Here is an 18173-nt window from a genome sequence, read left to right as displayed (position 1 = left end):
CTCAGGCTACTACCTTACTGAGTTATTGCAAATACACAAGAGGTGGGGGAAATGGGACAGGCGGGGAGGGTTTACCGGGTTCCAGGGGGGCTGGATCAGCAATGGGTCCCGAGTCACTCCCCAGTATTTATTGGGTTGTGGCACTAAAAAAGGTTTAAGTCTACTGCGGTAGACCATACAGCATGGGCTACGAACATCTGTGCTAAATCTGATTTAGTCAGAGCCAGGAAGTCCCTGGATAAAACTCACCTCAGATGGCCTCAGGGGCACACTATTCTCTCAGCCTCCTGATCTGCAATACAGTATTAGTAACAATGGTACAGCTTAAAAGATAAGAGCATGTATTTTTGTTTTTAAAGGTGGGTTCCAGTGCCAAGAAGTTTGGGAACCACTGCTTTAAACTATTAATGTGAATATGAACACTGAAGACAAGACTTTTACAAAGAAATATCTGTCATACTGATATTCCATTCTTCCTTATGAGCTGAGAGTGACATAAACTACACTTAACTGATTTTATCCTAGCCATCCCATGAATGAAGGGAAGTCAAGAGATAGTGACTAGCCTAGGGTCACTCAGCAAACTTCAGATAAGAGTGGGTTCTGAACCCATTGCCTCTGGGACCAACACATTATCCACATCATGTTGATTTCTGAGATTTAATAAAGTGTTCAATTTCTTTCTCCTCTTGTGATGCCTGAGTTATGAAGGAATAAGCCTTTTAAAAAATACTCACTGAAATGTGGACTACTGTACAGGTGGCAAAGCACTGGCTACAAGAACAGCCAACATCTTTATTCAAGGGCTACAACAGTTTGCAGAACTGTACACTATTTTAAAACAATAAAGTAGTCAGACATTAATACTTGACACAACCAGCAGCACAGTATTTCACAGAATGCACACTACATACAATAGTCAACGAAAATGAATTACAGCTGAGCTAGAACAAGGAAAGGCGTTCTGTCTGTATACTCCCTCACCTCCTGTGAAAGTGACATTCGCTTCAACAGTTTGGAGGAGCCACTCCCTATCATCAAAGTCAACTGAGAGCAAGGACAATGCTTCTTGGCCTCAGTCACAATAGGATTCCAATTGGCTGGTATAACATTACCAGGCAGCTGAAGTCAAAGGGCGGGGGTGGGGAGGAGAAATAGCGCTTAGCAACTGATCAGCTAAACAAGTAATAGTGAACAGTTGGAGTGAAAGAGAATGGGGGAACGTTGGGAAGCAAAGTGCGATGTAGAAGAGTTGCAAAACTTAGCCTATGAAAAGCATCAAAAATACTTGCTTGGTAAAAGTGACAAGGCTTAAAGATTAATATTTTGATCTCAACTTCCATAAGTATGACCTACAACTGGAAAACCTGAGCAAAATGCTTACCTGCAGTTTCAATATGGTAGCATTGTTGAGTGCCATAGTACATGAGCATCAAGTGGTGTGAGCCACAAAGACCCTTCTAACTCAATAAAATTATTAAAAGCACACAGATTGGATATGTGACCAATTAGCAGCAGTTCCTTATTTTATAATTTGAATAACCACTGAACACACAAACTTGAAAACACATGTTCTAGTTATACATGTTCCATCTTGCTTTCTTCCTTCTCAAAAAGAAACTTTTAAAAAAATGGTAGCAATGCAATTTGTACAACCTACCTTAGTTAAAGTGATACCCAATCCTGGGCCATTATGCACCACCTCTTATAGATTACAGGGATACTTATATAGCACAATAGGTTTATTTACAATCATAATTATAGATAGTTTAGAATGACAGGAGAGTTTAGTAAATTGTTATGGACAAAACTGTAATCCTGCACCATAAAAAGAGAAAGTGTTCATTACAGACATTACTCATCATTGCACTGGTATCACAATGCTCAAGTGAAAGGTACTGAAATAGGAAATGGAATCAGGGAAAGACCTTCCCAGAGCTACAATTTACTGCTGCTCCATCATCAATTAGTACAAGGTCTGTACAAAGCAGAACTGCAGAGGGAGGCAACTCCTGAGTGGTGAAGAAGTTACTGAGAAGGCTGAATCTTAGCCACATCAAATGCCGAAGCTTAGCCCATCACTAACATGGGCTCCTCTTGTCAAAATTAGTAATTTACTGAGGAGGACAACTGGTTTTAGAGACAACTCTTTGCTGACAGACCCAAAACATCACTCAGCTTGAACAGCAATTCAAAAAAGATGTACATGAAATTTGGTAGCAAACCATGAACTCAGTAAATTCAACTGGTTGCCAATGAAAGCTTAAGTTTCTGAACTTTGGGCAGAGCTTCCCTCAACCTGAATTTGATAAATTCTTGTTTGATATTTCAGGTTTTTGAGGCAGCATTTGTGGCGTTTCCAAGCATATAAATGGGGTCCCAAAAGGCCTGAAGAAATCAGTAGAAAGGCAACCCTTAGATCTTTGAACGTGGCCTTCACCACCAATGTAAGGGTTACACCTACTGGCTGAACTGTGTTTCTTAAAACAACTAAAGCACATATAGTAACTATTTATTCATGCTAACTGCCTTGAAAAATAGCTTCCAAAAAAACTATGGAAGTACTGTTGAGAGATATGTCACTGATGAACTCTGACCACTTGGAACAAAACTTGTTTCTTAAATCAGCGTTCATCAGCACAGTTTTTTGCACTCCTCAATCTACATGTCAGTCATCTACCATCAACTCAAAAGGTTAATTATTAAAAGAATATTTCTGTGCAATTCACAAACACTTTTCTATTCTCAGTACCTTAAAACAGATAAAACCTCTGTTTTATCACTTAACATAAACTGCAGTATGTACAAGAAATATGTTTGCTTGCTTCCAAAACTATAGACATTGCCTATTTTCATCAATGAGGCTCCAGAAAACAAGACAGCATATGTCGTTTCATTTGGTTGTATTCTTAACTGATCTTTGACTTTGCTTTGCTGCCCTTTCCTCTGCACTCATACTGGATACTTTTTTAGAAGACTTCTCTGTCCAGGCCACAGCATGCTGCCACTACAGGACTGTACATTTGGACTTCCTTAGAAAGGTTATTCTCTGCCAGATTGGGTTTTATAAGATTTGCTGTCTGAAATCACTGAAATAATGTTTATTGCTGTGAGTGATAGATTAAGAAAATTTTGTTACTCAGGGACACATAGGGACTGAGATCTCATCCACTAAACTCCTCCTTGCAAGCCCATCCATCAATTCAGAACAGCAGGCACCAAACCCCAGACCGAGGGCTAGATTTGACGACTGCTGCAATCATTCCCCTGGGTGAACAGAGCTTACTGTTCTGTTGGGAAGCTTCCTCTCCATGCCACCAATCACCTCCAAACTTTGCACTGGACAGCCTTGTCTGCCCAGAACAGACACAAAGCCTGCTGGGGCAACAGAACCCAGAAGCAGTTGGCCAGCACACAGGGAGGATTTTCCAGTGCATAGTGGTCTCCAGTTTGACGACTGATGATCTAGAACAGCCATTTTCAGCCACTGTACCATGGCACACTGGTATGCTGCGAATGATCCCCAGGTGTGCTGCGGAAATTTGGGAGAAGGTCATTTATTGGTAGGGTCATTGGGAAATGTGAGACCCCCCATTGGCAACACAGTGTGCCTTGTCAATTGTCCAAAAGCCGATGGTGTACCTTGACCATTTTAGTGCCTTGTCAGTATGCCATGAGAAAAAAAGGTTGAAAATGACTGAACTAGAAGAACACCAAGCTGTGTGTTTCACCAAACCCAATGAAAAGTGAAGTAAAGGACACTAACATGGTTTTAAACCAGAAACTAATGTGAAGAGTTTACTTTTCTGCAACTCTTGATCGATAAATAGTATGCTGACACTGGGTAGACTATACAACCACATGGCAGCTAGAAGTCAGACCACAATGCCTTTCCTGGAAAACGAACTGGATATTAATGTCCTCCATGCAACTCATCTTGCATCTTATTAGCTGAGGAAAAGTATTGGTTGAATCATGGCCGTTCCTGCACATACATAAATTTGACCATTTCACATAAAGCAATGTGTGGAGGGATGGTGTTTTCTTTAACCTTGAGTGACTGGAATTTGCAATACTTCCAAGGTCTGCCAATCAGCCTTGACTTTAGCAGCACTCAAATCATTGGTCATGATCAGTAACATAGAAGTAATCCCATCTTCCACATGTATCCATGCACACAAAAGCACATTCAAATCACTGGCAGCAGCCAGTCAACAGATTAATGGCTTTGAGTTTTCTCTATTGGGTGCTACAGTCCCATCCAGTTATATTTATCAGAACAACTTCTGGAGTTGCCCAACATCATTCTGCCAATTTAAGGTAGAATACTTCTAATTAAGAAAGTGAATATTATAATGGAAATTTCACATGTCTAAAAACACATTACCATTATTACCCCAATTGTCCCTTTAAAAGGTCTGCTCAGATAAACTATAAATCTGAATAGTTTACTGTTGAAGAAATTCCCTTCAACAGTAAAGAGTATAATTATTTACTTGTATTAGGTAGTCCTAGTTTTCTAAGTAGTATGGAAAAGACTGACTTTAAATTGACCACACTGGAAATAGAAGATATGGAGAAATTATTTCAGCTTACAGTTAGTTTCAATTTGTGTTGGGAAATTTCTATTAGTACTCTGTACTTAGGTAAGCCCAAACCAGCACCTCTAAGTCTATATTAACTGTGAGATATCCACTCAACCTAGAACAAATACCTGTTAGTAAGCAAATCTTCCCAGATTTGTGTGAATACCTCTGCCTGGAAGAGAAAGAACGGCCGAATCATATAAACAGAGAAAGATAAGAGAACCCACAAGTTTTCAATGACAGTGATTCTACTGGAAACCCTTGGAAAATTAATCTCTCAAAATAAAAAGTAAGGGTTTGGTAGAAACAGATCTGAGGCACTTCCAGGAAGGAAGGGGGAACCTTCAGAACTTCATCCAGAGGTAAAAGAAACATGGCAGGAGCATCCATGCGCTATTCATAAGAACATAAGAAAAGCCCAGTTAATCAGGCCAAAAGCCCATCTAGTTCAGCTTCCTATATCTCACAGTGGCCCACAAGATGCCTCAGAGAGCACACAAGACCTGTATCCTGGTGCCCTCCCTCATATCTGGTATTCTGAGGTAGCCTACTTCTGCAATCAGGAGGTTGCACATACCCATCATGGCTTGTAACCCATGATGGACTTTTCCTCCAGAAATTTGTCCAATCCCCTTTAAAAGTATCTAGGTCAGATGCCATCACCACATCCCATGCAGTGGGTGGGACAACACCCCAGGTGGTGGGCATGGTGATATACCATCACCCCGCCCCCAATGGTTTTTTGGCAGTACCTTTTGATAGAACACAGATATTTCAATGTGGTTTGTTTCATTGCATTCTGCATAAAATTACGCATTGATATATAACATGATGGTATTATTCCTCTAGATTCTGATTTTAGTGATTTTGAAAACTAGTGGAGTCACACACACACACCAGTGTCAACTTACTAACACCTTACTGCAGCAGTTCTCATAGCACTGGGACCCACTTTTTACAATGACAGTCTGTCCAGGACCCATTGGAAGTGATGTCATGGCCAGAAGTGACATCATCAAGCAAATTAAATAATTGTAAATCGTTAAATTAAAATAAAAGAAATAAATAAGGGGGAGCCAGTCCTGTTCCACTAAGTGAATTTTCTCTGCAGTCTGCCTGCAATAACACCCCCCTAAAGAATCAGTGAGATCTTCAGCCCTCCCCAGTGCCCTGTTTAAAGTCCTTCTATTTCAAGCACATCAATACAAAGACCCACCCAGTTTTACAAGTCAGAGAGCCGAATCCTATGCCTGTCTACTCAGAAGTAAGTCCCATTAGAGTCAATGGGGTTTACTCCCAGGAAGGTGGGAATAGGAGTCCAGCCTCAGAGCCCAATTCTATGCATGTCTACTCAGAAGTAAGTTCCATTAGAGTCAGTGGGGCTTACTCCCAAGAAGGTGTGGGTAGGATTGGGCTGTGAGGGAAATTTTGCAAGTACAAAATAGAAAACTTTCCCCTTACCAGCTCAAGCCTCTTTGTTGGTCCTTTCTAGTGGGGGGGGGGGCTGCTTTTTGGGGCTTTTGTTGCAATCCAGTCCCATCGGATCGGGACCATTCTGGTGTCCTCACATTCTTTGCCTGGCCTGACCACCAGCCAAGGCACATCTGCCTACTCACAAGTAAACGCTACATGAGGCTGCTTCACTTCCCATAGGGCTCCATACACTTGCGGGGGGGGGGGGGACACCTCCTCCTCAGGTGTTTGGGGCTGCATTCACTGGATCAGGACCATTCTGACATTGTTGGAGTCCTCTCAGCCTGCCTTTCTGACGGACTAAGGCAAGTGCACCTGCTTGCGAGTAAACACAGCCATGTAGTTTCACTTGCTTTCCATAGGGCTGAATAGGGACCTCCTTCTCAGGTGTTTTTGGGGGCTGCATTTACTGGATTGGGACCATTCTGGTGTCACTGAAGTCCTCTCAGCCAGCCCTTTCTGGACTATGGCAAGTACGCCTACTCGCAAGTAAACGTGCAATATGGCTCACTTTCACCTTCCATAGGGCTCCATGCATTTTTTCCTTCCGGTTTTTTGGCCATAACTTTTGAAGAAAAGGAGCTATCTCAATGGTTTTTTTGCATTGTGTTCCGCTGGTCATTCTGCATCCAACGGCACATGGCATGACATGGCAGCATGCATAGGTGTGATTTTAGCGCGTCGTGCCACCAGGGCGCATCACCCCCCCCAGGGCGTGCCACCTGGTGCAGCCCGCACCCCCCGCGCAACGCCACTGCGACCAGAACTGGATGCAATACTCCAGGGGTTGCCTTACCATCATTTATACAATAGCACTATTTTTTTATTCTCAAAAACTTTTCTAATGATCCCAAGTTGTCTTCACCACCGCTGCACATTGTGTTGACACTTTCCCAGAGCTGTCCACCAGCACCCTAAGATTTCACTCCTGAGCTGTCAGAGAAGTTCAGAACCCATTAGCCTATACATGAACTTTTGGTTTTTTGCCCCATTTTGCATTACTTTACACTTACTGACATTAAAACACACCTGCCATTTTGCGGCCCCTTCCTTCCAGTTTGAAGAGATCCCTCTGGAGCTCTTCACAATCCTTTCTGGTCTTTACCACTTGGAATAGTTTAGTGTCATTGACAAACTTGGCCACCTCGCTGTTTAACCCTTTCTCCAGGACATTTATGAACAGGTTGAAAAGCACCAGTCCCAGGAAAAATCCTTGAGGCACATAGATATATATTCCATGGATAAAAATTAAGGACTGGCATATACTGCTTTTCATTCCAACTAAGGTTTGTTTAAAAGCAGGGATAGAGGGAAAGCAGGGATAGAGGGAAAAGATGCATTACACCTTCCGGGCAGGAGGTCTGGTCTAGAGTGTAGAGCCTCCATTTGCCTGAGGATAATATCCGCAGGTCGCCAGTTAGAGGCCACCGGCACCGTGAATGGTGAGACCTTGAAGCAGCTGACAAGTTGAGCCAAGTTATTCCACCTGCTCTTCAGTGTGAGTGAAGAAGCGTCTTGGCTGCCCTCCATGTGAGAGATGAAGGAGCTGCTTGTCAGCTTGCGTGGGAGGAAATCGGAGGCCAGAATGTGATACCAGATCAAAAAGATCCACCTGAAATGTTGTGGTTCTTGAAAGATAGAACCTTTCTTAGATTGTAAAAATCCCTATGGGGATTTACAACAGCCTGCCCATGTAAACCGCCTTGAATAAAGTCTGAGGAGAAATCTGACGACCAAGAAAGGCGGTATATAAATACCCGTATTATTATTATTATTATTATTATTATTATTATCCTTCTTTATTCATATGCTGTCAATAGATAGCTCTGTTAATTTGGTATTCAGCATTTTCATATGCCATGAGTAATTTTGATAAAACCAATTTTTTTGGCTTTATGATGATTCTGCTTCTCCAGTAATTCTCCAATTAAGTCTATGCTAACTGAAAAAAGGGATGGAGGAAGATATTTCTCATTAGATATTAGCTTGATCTCTGGTAAGGATATATTGGGGAAGAAGAAAGAAGATAATTGAGTATCAATGAAGCCACTATAGATTAAATGAGTCCCTAAAAGGAAGAGATTCATCTGTTAGGGGAGTTTGACCAGCAGCTCCTCACACACCTCTAACGGTGCGGCAAAGAAAAGTTTACAATCTGGATGCTAGAGTGGTGAGGAAAACAGGAGAAGTATTTTAGAAAATTGTAATCTCAATATATTTGTAATTTAAATTACAGATGCAACTGAGAGTATATAAATCCTGTTCCATTAGTGTCGGTATCTGAAAACACAACACATTAAAAATTAACTTTTCAACATTATTCTGCTTTTAATTTGTGTAAAAAGTTTATGCACACAAAGAACAGAATCAGAACTTAAAATATTTACATCTAGAGATGTAAATCAATATCACGTGAGAAAGAACTTGAGATACACCTTTCAAAATTATATTAATTCCTTTTTTCTTGAAGTATACAGAATATAATCACACACAGAGCTGACTCTACCTACACTTCAAGTTACTCAATACTTAGTGACATCCTAGTAGTTTGGATATATACATATAAGGATTGCCTTTTACTAAAATGCTTTCCTACTTCACACTTAACAAGAAGTTCAAGTTTGATTTGCAACTATTGAGAGAGAGTGTTTTTAAAGTTGACATGCACATACAGCTTCCCCTGTAGACTAAAGATTTATGCTAATTTGGCATCTCTAGATAAAAGTTTATACAAGCAGCCACAAATCCAAACTGAATTCCTGATGTCCAATCTGGTGAAGAGCATCACACTGTATGTCAAGGCCTAGGTGTGCTGTCACATATTAAAGTGTGGAGGGTCTGTGAAATTTTACAGCAGTGCTCTCAAGTTAGCACACTCAAGAAATAAAAATGTTATGTGGACTCACAATTCTGGCCATGGTAGTCAGCCAAATTTTGTGGTTCCCACTGATCCTTTCCCTGGATAGAGAATTATCCTCCATGAGGTTTGATTGGTCCTAAAACCTTAGACGGGACCTTTCTGTTTTGTTTGGTCCTTTGTTAGTAGCTATCCAGCTTTTGTGCGTTTATGTTTTTGCCCTGCATTCGTTGCTGATATTTCACATTATATATTGTCATGTTATTTTTTAAATTGTCTGTTTTTGTGCTACTTCTTGTATCACTTTAATGGGATCGAAAAACAAATATTTCAGATAGACTGACAATGCTAAACACTAAACAAATAAAAATAAATGCTTCACAACAAAAAAGTGAATGGCACAGTTGAAGCAAGAGCATTTGCATGACATTAATGAGAACACATCTACCACCTATAGTTTCTGTACAAAGCATTTAAAGGGGTTCGACAGACCAAAGAGTGAGGTGTGCATGCAAGTGTTATGATCCACTTAAAAGATAATTTAGTTTTAAATGCTGCAGGCTTCTATATTCAAATAAGTTATTTTAATATAGATTAGTTTTCACAGAGGTAGATGTTTAAAGAATGCTCAAGACACGAACTTTTATTCCACTACCAAATAATTGAGCATAACTGACATGTTCTCCATTAGATAATCCAAAGTGAACCTGAACACTGGAGAGATAAAGTTAGGAGCGAGCAAAGGATCTGGACAATATACAAATGTATTAAAGCAGTGGTTCTCAAACGTTTCTGGCCCGCGGTTCCCCTGATCCTTGTGGCCATTGGCCACGGCTCCCCATTGCATCACTTCACCTCAGTTACCCCCAAAATGGGGATGAAGGTGTTATAATTATATACTAGAAACAAAAAACGAGAAGCCAAATCTTCAGCAGAGCTGCCAGCACTCTGAGGCTGCAATACTAACCACACTTACCTGAGAGTAAACCCCATTGAACAAAATAGAACTTACTTCTGAGTAGACCTAGTTAGGATTGTGCCCTTAGTTTGTTAGCTGCACACCTGGAGGGTTTTGGAAAGGGATGTTTTTTTCTTTCTTGTAAGGGGGGAAAAATGATGAAATTTGCTGGGGGAGGGGAAAAACAGAGATTCAGAGACTGTTTGGCTGCAATCCTAACCTCACTTTCCTGGGAGTAAGTCCCATTGAACACAACAGGACTTACTTCTGAGTAGACCTAGCTAGGATTGTGCCTTTTGTCTTACAATAGCCAACATGGAAATTCCCCCCCCCCCCTCAAAAGGAGGCAGGAGGAAAAAGGGGGATGGCTGAAAAGGAATGTGTATTTTTATTTTTTAATCAAATTTTGGTAACAAAGTTCAACTGATCAAGAGCAGCTTTTCTTTTCTTTTTTGAAGGGGGAGGAAAAAGGGAAAGGTGAAGATCCTTGGTTAAGCTGAGAGCCCAAGCCTATGTAGGTCTACTCAGAAGTAAGTCCCATTTGAGTCAATGGTTGGGCTTCCCAAGCAGAGGGAAGCACTGCACTGCCTGCACTTACTGGTGGTGCTCTCTCTAGGTCAGGCTTTCCTCCCAGTTTGAAGCCTACCAGGAGCGTGCCCTGCACTGATGACATGCAGCACCTCCATGGTTGCCCAGCCAGCCTCCTCTTGGTTTGGTTTCCTGTGCTTGCTGGTGGGTCCTCCCTGGAGCACAAGAGAAGCCAGAACCTAGAGAAGGCTGACTGGCAACGAGATTCAGCAGCGCTGCCTGCTTTCCAGCCGAGCCTTCTCTAGTGCCAGAGGATGCTCAGCTGGGAAGCACACACAGCACCCCTCGGCCAGCTTCTCCAGATGGAGAGGGAAGCCCAGGACAGTAGTCACACCCTGCATGGCACTCAGTGCAATAGCTGGCAAGCCTTCTCCAGATGGGGAGGGAAGCACAAGCGCACACAGCGCAGGAAGCTGGAATGGCTGGGCTGGTGACCTCTCTCACCGGAGGTAAGCCCGATGCCAATGCCAGGGAGGCTCCACCACCTCCCCCCACCATGTTTCACATGCCCTCCCCAACTCACACTGCCCCAACCCCCTCATTCACAGCCGCAGAAAAGTAGCAAGTAGGGAGGCAACAGGTGCAGCTGAGCAGCTATGGCCACCACTCTCTCCAAGATGCCTCACGACGCCCCTGGGGGCTTGCCCTGCCTCCCAAGCGAGTCCCGACACACAGATTGAATACCTCAGTATAAAAGGGACGTCAATTTTTCCTACAACTAGTCAAGCAACAACAGTCACCATGTTACCATAGTTGTTCTCAAGCAACCTGTGCATCAGCAAGATCAGGTCCTAACAGCAATTTTAAAGCCTTTTCATTTCACAGCACACTGACAAGGCATTAAAACTGTAAAGACACACCATCAGATTTTATTACAATTGACAAAGCAGACTGCACTGACAGCAGGGCCCCAGGGGCGTCGTGAGGCAGTGGCCTACTAACTAATTTTAGTTACTAACTAAACTACTAAACTAACTACTAACTAATTATTCTCCCCTAAACACCTGCAGCACACCAGTGTGCCAAGGCACAGTGGTTGAAAAGGGCTGTGCTAACACTATATTAATACAAAATTGGACAATGAGGTTGCATTCCCTTCCAGGCTCCTACAGGGTCACAATGTTTTGCCAAACTTCTGCCCTGCTTAGAAATATATAACCATCTTGTAGTACCTTAAGCACTAACCAATATATTTGAGCATCAGCTTCTGGGAACCAGAGCTCACAAAAGTATACATAGAAAAAAGTACTAAGAGCTGGTTTTTCTGTGACAAACTAACAAGAATACCCCTCTGGAAGTTGACCTACTTAATAAACTGCAAACTAACTATGAAGGCAAAACAAATGTATTTAACTAGTTCACTAAAGATTTATTCTGATATTTAGCAGATTATCCTCATGCAGTCATTATACAACTCCCTTCCCCCAGAGATTCCAGGCCAAAGCATTTCTGAACCACTGCCAGATTTTCCTATTCTTTTTAGAACATTAACGTATGGCATGCTTTACAGAATAAGCAAAGCAGGAGACAAGTCTCAACACCAATGACCTTGCAATCTCAGTTTCAACAGTGAGAAAGACATGAAGAAAAGAGAATGAAAAGAAAAAGAACAAGAAATGTATGTGAGCAAATTGAAAGTTAGTGGTTAAAGTTTACCAGCACTGAATAAAACCCATGCCTAATCTTTAGGCTCTAGAACAGTGGTTCCCAAACTTTTTAGAGGCCCTCGAGGCTGCAGCATGATTTATATGCCAAGGGGTGTGACTGTAACGGTGATTAGGCAGCAGTGCTTCCCCACTCCAAGTAGCAATTTGTTTAACCCTTGATACACATAGCCTAATCTGCCCTGTCAGTTTTGGGAACCACCAAAAACTGGTGGGTCCTGGACCCACAGTTTGGGAATTACTGCTCAAGAATATTTGCTGTTCTTTTAAAAAAGTAGATAAAACATAACATTTCTTTAAAAAAGAACTAAAAATAGCTTCAGCCTAAGCACCAAATTAAGAAAAGGAGGTCAAGGGGATGCAAGCTGCAGTCCAGAGCTCTAAAGGGTGCAACTAAAAATTTTGTCTAAGTAGGAAAGAATAAATTTTCTCAACTTTTTGACTTTCTCTCTATAAAAAGGTAGAACATACAGGGTCAAATTAATCTCAGGGATTTGGCAGAGCTCTAGAATATTCTACAGTTAAAGAATAGACACTGGAAACAGCCCTCTGACATTCACACTTTTGTTTTAATACAAAGGGAAAGCCTCACTAGTGTAGTGCCTAGAAATCATTCAGAATTTCACAGGTAAGAATCAGTACCATGACTTATGAACTACGGTCGTGTGCCTCTTAACAACAGGGATCAGGACCACGACCCCCATCCCCAGAAGCATCCACGCACTTCCTCTGTGGAGCTCCAACTGAGGGAAATCGTGTCTCTCTCCTGATTTCTGGTTTCCTCTGTGAAACCAGAAATTATGCAAGAGACGCAATTTCCCTCAGTCTGAGCCCTGCAGAGGCAGCATGCAGGCATGCACAGCCTCTGGGAGGCTCATAAAACCCTCCAAAGGGGGAGCATAGGGGCTTAATTTTGTATTATATATTTTTTGTTTTATATGTTTTTAGAGGTTGAGAGATGCCTTGGAGAGAAAGGTGGGATATAAATAATAAAATAAAAATGGATGAACTTGTGAACACTGATTAAGGTTCCCGATTCAGTATTACTAAGCACAACATTTCCACTTACCTGCTTGCCTTGGGCAAGCACCAACGGACCTCAGGCAAATGGATAAATGTCAGCACCTCCTCCTCCTCACTGAGGCATTTATCCCAGCTGGGGGAAAAAAAACACCATAGGCTAACCTTGGTGCTTTTCCAAGACGTTTCAAGCCTAGAGAGGTACCCAGAATAATTCTGTAGTACTGCTCCCATCTTTTGTTTTTAAACAAGAGAAGGTCTCTCCTATCAGTTTATCTACCTCCATAGCACAATACTCTACTTTTCCTTTCATGCTCCATAGCCACAGCGCATAGAAAGCTTCCTGTAGCCTCTTAACAGGCTTAAGATTCCCAACCAAAACCAACATATCTTTTGCATTCCAGTATCTGACATCTGGGAACATAACCTTCAACTTAACATGTTTCTGATCATGTATGGCAAGCAAAAACTGCCTCTAAGTAGTGAGGCATATCCCCACTGCTGCACTAAGCCAGGCCACTGTCCAGCTAACACAGGACTACAACAGCTACACATGGATCAACATAGTAGCATAAGCCATGCCTGATCACTTCTGGGTAACAGTTGCTTGCCACAGTTGATCATGAAATGTTAAGTTACAAGTCAATGTTCCCATGAATTAGCCAGTAGAAGACAAAATAAAACATTCTATCCCTATCTCTTAAAGAGCCCAAGAACAGAGATAATCAATTAGAAGTACCAGGGCCAAATCTATCTATCTATCCCCTGCAATAGCATCAAATAACCCTTCATCTGACGACACAGAGATAAAGCAAGCATGTTGAAGTAGTGGATACTTCAATGGAGTTCGATAGCAGCAGATGGAAGAGGTCTGCTCAGACTAACCTAAGATAAATAGTTATGCAAGGGGCCACAGACACTTCTGTGTAAGTGCTGTGACTACAACACAGTGCCTTTATCTCTAAAGCAGGGATACATTTGGTTGCATGAAAGTGATTGTTACCATCTGAGTATCAAGCTGTAACTCACCTAAAGTTGTGTGCATCAACATTCACCTGAGACAGCCCCACAGGAGAAAGATACAACCATGCAGCATAAAGTGGAGCAACAAGGGCTAAGAAAAAAAGAGAGCAGGAGACTAACCCTTGAGCAATTATTCAGGAGCCATACACACAGATTTGAGCCTTTCCTTGGCAAGTCCCCATCTAATGGGCTATACTTAGACTGAGCCCTTTGGGGATGAGATCCCATTCCATTTATACATGCTGTTATCCAGCCCCAAGCCTTTGGTTACACCTACATTCACATATTAGTATGGTGAAAGTCTGCACAAAAACTGCTTTCGAAACTTATTGGTTTGCATCTGATAAAGGTTCATACCAAACTACACCAATCTTAGAACACTAACAAATTCGCAAATATTTACTGCATTCCTGATCTCTAATACAAAAAATTATCTCCTTGACTCCAAAACACTGATGCAAGGTCTACATCCTCTTCCCCTAAATATGTAGACATACAAACACAATAGAAGTTCCCTGGCCAGAGTACACTGCCCTGAAGACTCAAAGCATTTTAAAATTTACAATTACCTTTTATCAATGATCTTGTGAGATAACACCTTGACTATCACTCAGCCTAACCAAAGCACTTCTCACAGTTCAACCAAAATGTAAACAACTTCTCTCCAACACATCAGAGATCTTATCTTTTATGATTCACCCTCAAATAAGACAGGATCTTATATAAATATACAAAATGTCATCCTTTAAGAAAATGTATACCATGTTCTTACTTTCCATGACTTCAATGCTTAATAGGCAACTATAATCTTTATACAAATTACAACAATAGGTCAGCCAACAAGTTCATCAACTAAGGCTGCAATTCTACCCACACTTACCTAGAAGTAAGTACAGTTAATGGGACTTGCTTCTGAGGAGATATGCATAGGATTGGGCTCTAAATCAGAATCTGAACCCCAGTGGCTCACCAACTGGGTCCCAGAGCCTGCCAACTGCAACATATGACACTACTAGCATCAAAACCCAAACTGAAAAAGAGTAGTTATATACATAAGAGATAATCAGTAGTCAGGAGTTTTGCCATCACAAGGCAAAACCCCTTGGCATCTCTATACAGCCGAGCAACCACAGCACATGAAAACTGAGCACTGCAGTCCATTTTTTTAAAAAGACCTATAGAAGTCCAAAGATTTCAAATGACTGGGAGACAAAACTGCTCCTGCTTCTAACAAAAAAGAGTGCAAGAGAACACAGTGCCTTGGCTTCTATTTTAAGTCAGACAGTCAGTAGTTTTGCACTGGGGCTGACAGCCCAATCCTAGCCACACTTTCCTGGGAGTAAACCCCACTGATTGTAATGGGATTTACTTCTGAGTAGACAAGCATAGGACTGGGCTCTGAGGCCGCCATCCTATCCACACTTTCCTGTGAGTAAGCCCCATTGACTCCGATGGGACTTACTTCTGAGTAGACAGGCATAGGCTTGGGCTCCAAGGACCAATCCACAAGACTCCGGTACTTATTTGGGAAGGGGGAGAGAGACAAATGCTATTGTGAGCAGCCCCATCCCCCTTCAGCCCCCAACCTAGACAATGGCCCGAGATCTGCCCCCAGCCAGCCCCCCCCAGCCTCTCCCCCCGCCGGCTCCACACCCAGCCCCACACCGCTCCTCTCACACGGAAGCCCCGAAGAGAAACCCCTCCGCGCACTCCCACTGGAGAGCCCGGGCGGAAAAGACGCGAGATGAGGAGCCGCCGCCGCCCATTCCTCCGCCAGTTCCCCCTCCCCGCCACCCGGCTCCTTCCGGCGTCAACACCAACCCGGCCTCCCCCTCCCCCTCCAACTACGCACTACGCAGAAGCCCCCGCCGCTGCGGCCGCCCGCAACGCCAGCGGACCCAGGCCCGAGCGCAGGCCGCCCGCCGCGCTGCTCGACGAGGCCTCGCCTCGCCGACGAGGCCTCGCCCCGCCGCCCGCCCTCCCTCTCGGAGGAGGCCGCGCGGGCCTGTACCTGACGCCGCAGGCTCCTCGCTCAAGCCGCGCCGCCCGCGCGGGCAGCCTCCTCTCTCCCGACGAGTGCGCCGGGTCGAGGGCCAGGCCGCCGCTCCCTCAGCCGCCGCCGCTCCTCACGCACTGGCCTCGCACCCCTCCGTCCCCTGCTCTCGCAGCCCCAGCACCGACATGTTGGGAGCCCCTTCCCAGCGGCCGCTACTGGGCCCTCCCTCCCCGCCGCGCAACGTCAGAATGCACCGGGCGGGAGGAAGGGAGAAGCGCCCCCTCCCCCACGCAAGCAAGTGCCTCACGCCTGCCGGCGCCGATGGTGCGCCGCTATTGGCCGCAGCGGCTGCCACTCAAAGTTCAACGGAACGTCCGCCTTCCTATTGGGCCTTCTACCCGTCAGCGACCTGATTCCTAAAGTCCATTGGCTACGCGGCTTGCCACTCACGCGCCAGTTCGTGTCCCCAAGTGCGCGTTGGGCACACGCCTCCGCCTCTAAGGGCCGTCCATTGGTCGCGGGTCTTGTCAGTCACGACCACTCAGCTCGTCCTCCTTTTCCTATGCGCAATATGAAGAAAAAAGGGCCCTGCAGTCTGAAAGCTCATTGGACAAAACAGATGTCAATCATATCATCTCTTCTCCCCCTCGCGACTATTTTTCCTTCACCAAACGCAATCTGACTTCCTCCTATTCCCCCCTCCAGCAGAGTTTTCTTGCCATTGGCTGTGGGCGCTGCCAATCTTAGCCGGCTTCCGCGTCCTTCATCACAGCTTCTCAAATAGCCAAGGACGCAGGCGTTAATGCTGCGCTTCGATTGGGGGGAGGGGACGGAGGGGGCGGAAGGAGGGAAGGAGGCGGTACTTGCTATACCCCCCTAAGGCCACAGAGGACTTAGAGTCCTGTGATTGGCTGGACGTTGGAGCAGCCTTCCCTCAAGTACTTACCAGGAACGGGGGGGGGAAAGCAGAGAGAAATGCCCGGATGTTTTGGCCATTACATCATCGCTAACCAATAGCCTGGCGTAAGACAGCCTCCGTTTGGTTATTCTTTCAGTTAAAGGAGCGTGCTGAGGGAGGCAGACGCCGCCTTGTCAGGGGAACGTTGGGAACGGTGGCCCCAAGCGTTTGAGAGCGTTAGTGCCCCAGATAGTTCAGACACCCACAGATGCGTTATGGCATAAGCAGAGGCCCTGGCGCCTGAGGCAGTGACGTCATGATGCCTCGCTCAAGTTCTCCCTGGAGGAGGAGGCACCTGCGGCTTCATGCCCCCCACTCCTCTGTTAATAAGCTTGGAACAACTTCATCACAGGGAGCATGTGATGGCTTCTGTTGACATAAGAACAGCCCCACTGGATCAGGCCATAGGCTCATCTAGTCCTGCTTCCTGCATCTCACAGTGGCCCACCAAATGCCCCAGGGAGCACACCAGATAACAAGAGACCTCATCCTGGTGCCCTCCCTTGCATCTGACATAGCCCATTTCTAAGAGACACACGTGCAGACCAGGCCCCTCCACGAGGCCATCTGAAGTAGTCACTTTCAGTCTGCTTCTTGGGTGTGAGGGAAACGCTCATTGCTGCCCACCTACATGGCTTCACTGCTCCTCCTCCTATTCTTTGGATTCAGAGAGGAAGAGGAAACATGGAGGGAGGAGAGTGCTGAGCCAGAACTCTGGAGATTGGGGGGAGCAGAGGCCGGCACATCATGTAAAGAGGGCAGCATTGGCAAGCTGCCTTAGGCATCAGAAGGTCTTGGCCAGTCCTGCATATGTGCACAGGGGAGCAGAAGGAAAAATGTTTAAACTTTTTCTGCCCAACATAATTGCATAAATGCAAAAGGGACCAAATGTGTGCCCCTGTGGGCCTGGCAGGAATGGGTTAATTCATTACTGAAATAGTTCTTGCCCTTCAATCCTTGGTTTCACAGAGTGACCTCTAACAATTTAAAATCAAACTCAAAACCAATATATAAAACAATTGACAAGATTGATTTTCTCTGTAAACTGCT

At 44.3% G+C, this 18173-nt stretch overlaps 1 protein-coding gene across 3 annotated transcripts in view; it reads right to left on the bottom strand.

Annotated features, from left to right (window-relative positions):
- The window catches only part of PPM1B (protein phosphatase, Mg2+/Mn2+ dependent 1B), a 60571-nt gene extending 44145 nt beyond the window's left edge, over nt 1–16426 (bottom strand). The window contains exons 1-2 of one of the 3 annotated variants that reach the window (XM_066624565.1): nt 16181–16426; nt 13196–13282 (exon numbers count right to left, since the gene is read on the bottom strand). The gene's annotated coding sequence lies outside the window, so the exon portion shown is untranslated. The remainder of the gene's footprint in view (nt 1–13195; nt 13283–16180) is intronic. The other 2 variants (XM_066624560.1, XM_066624573.1) reach the window with 2 other exon arrangements.
- Nucleotides 16427–18173: the final 1747 nt, after the last annotated feature.

The sequence above is a fragment of the Tiliqua scincoides genome, chromosome 1 (genome assembly GCF_035046505.1).
Source record: "Tiliqua scincoides isolate rTilSci1 chromosome 1, rTilSci1.hap2, whole genome shotgun sequence".
Lineage (NCBI taxonomy): Eukaryota > Metazoa > Chordata > Lepidosauria > Squamata > Scincidae > Tiliqua > Tiliqua scincoides.
The sequence above is the reverse complement of the archived record's forward strand: the minus strand, read 5'-3'. Positions and strand labels throughout refer to the sequence as shown.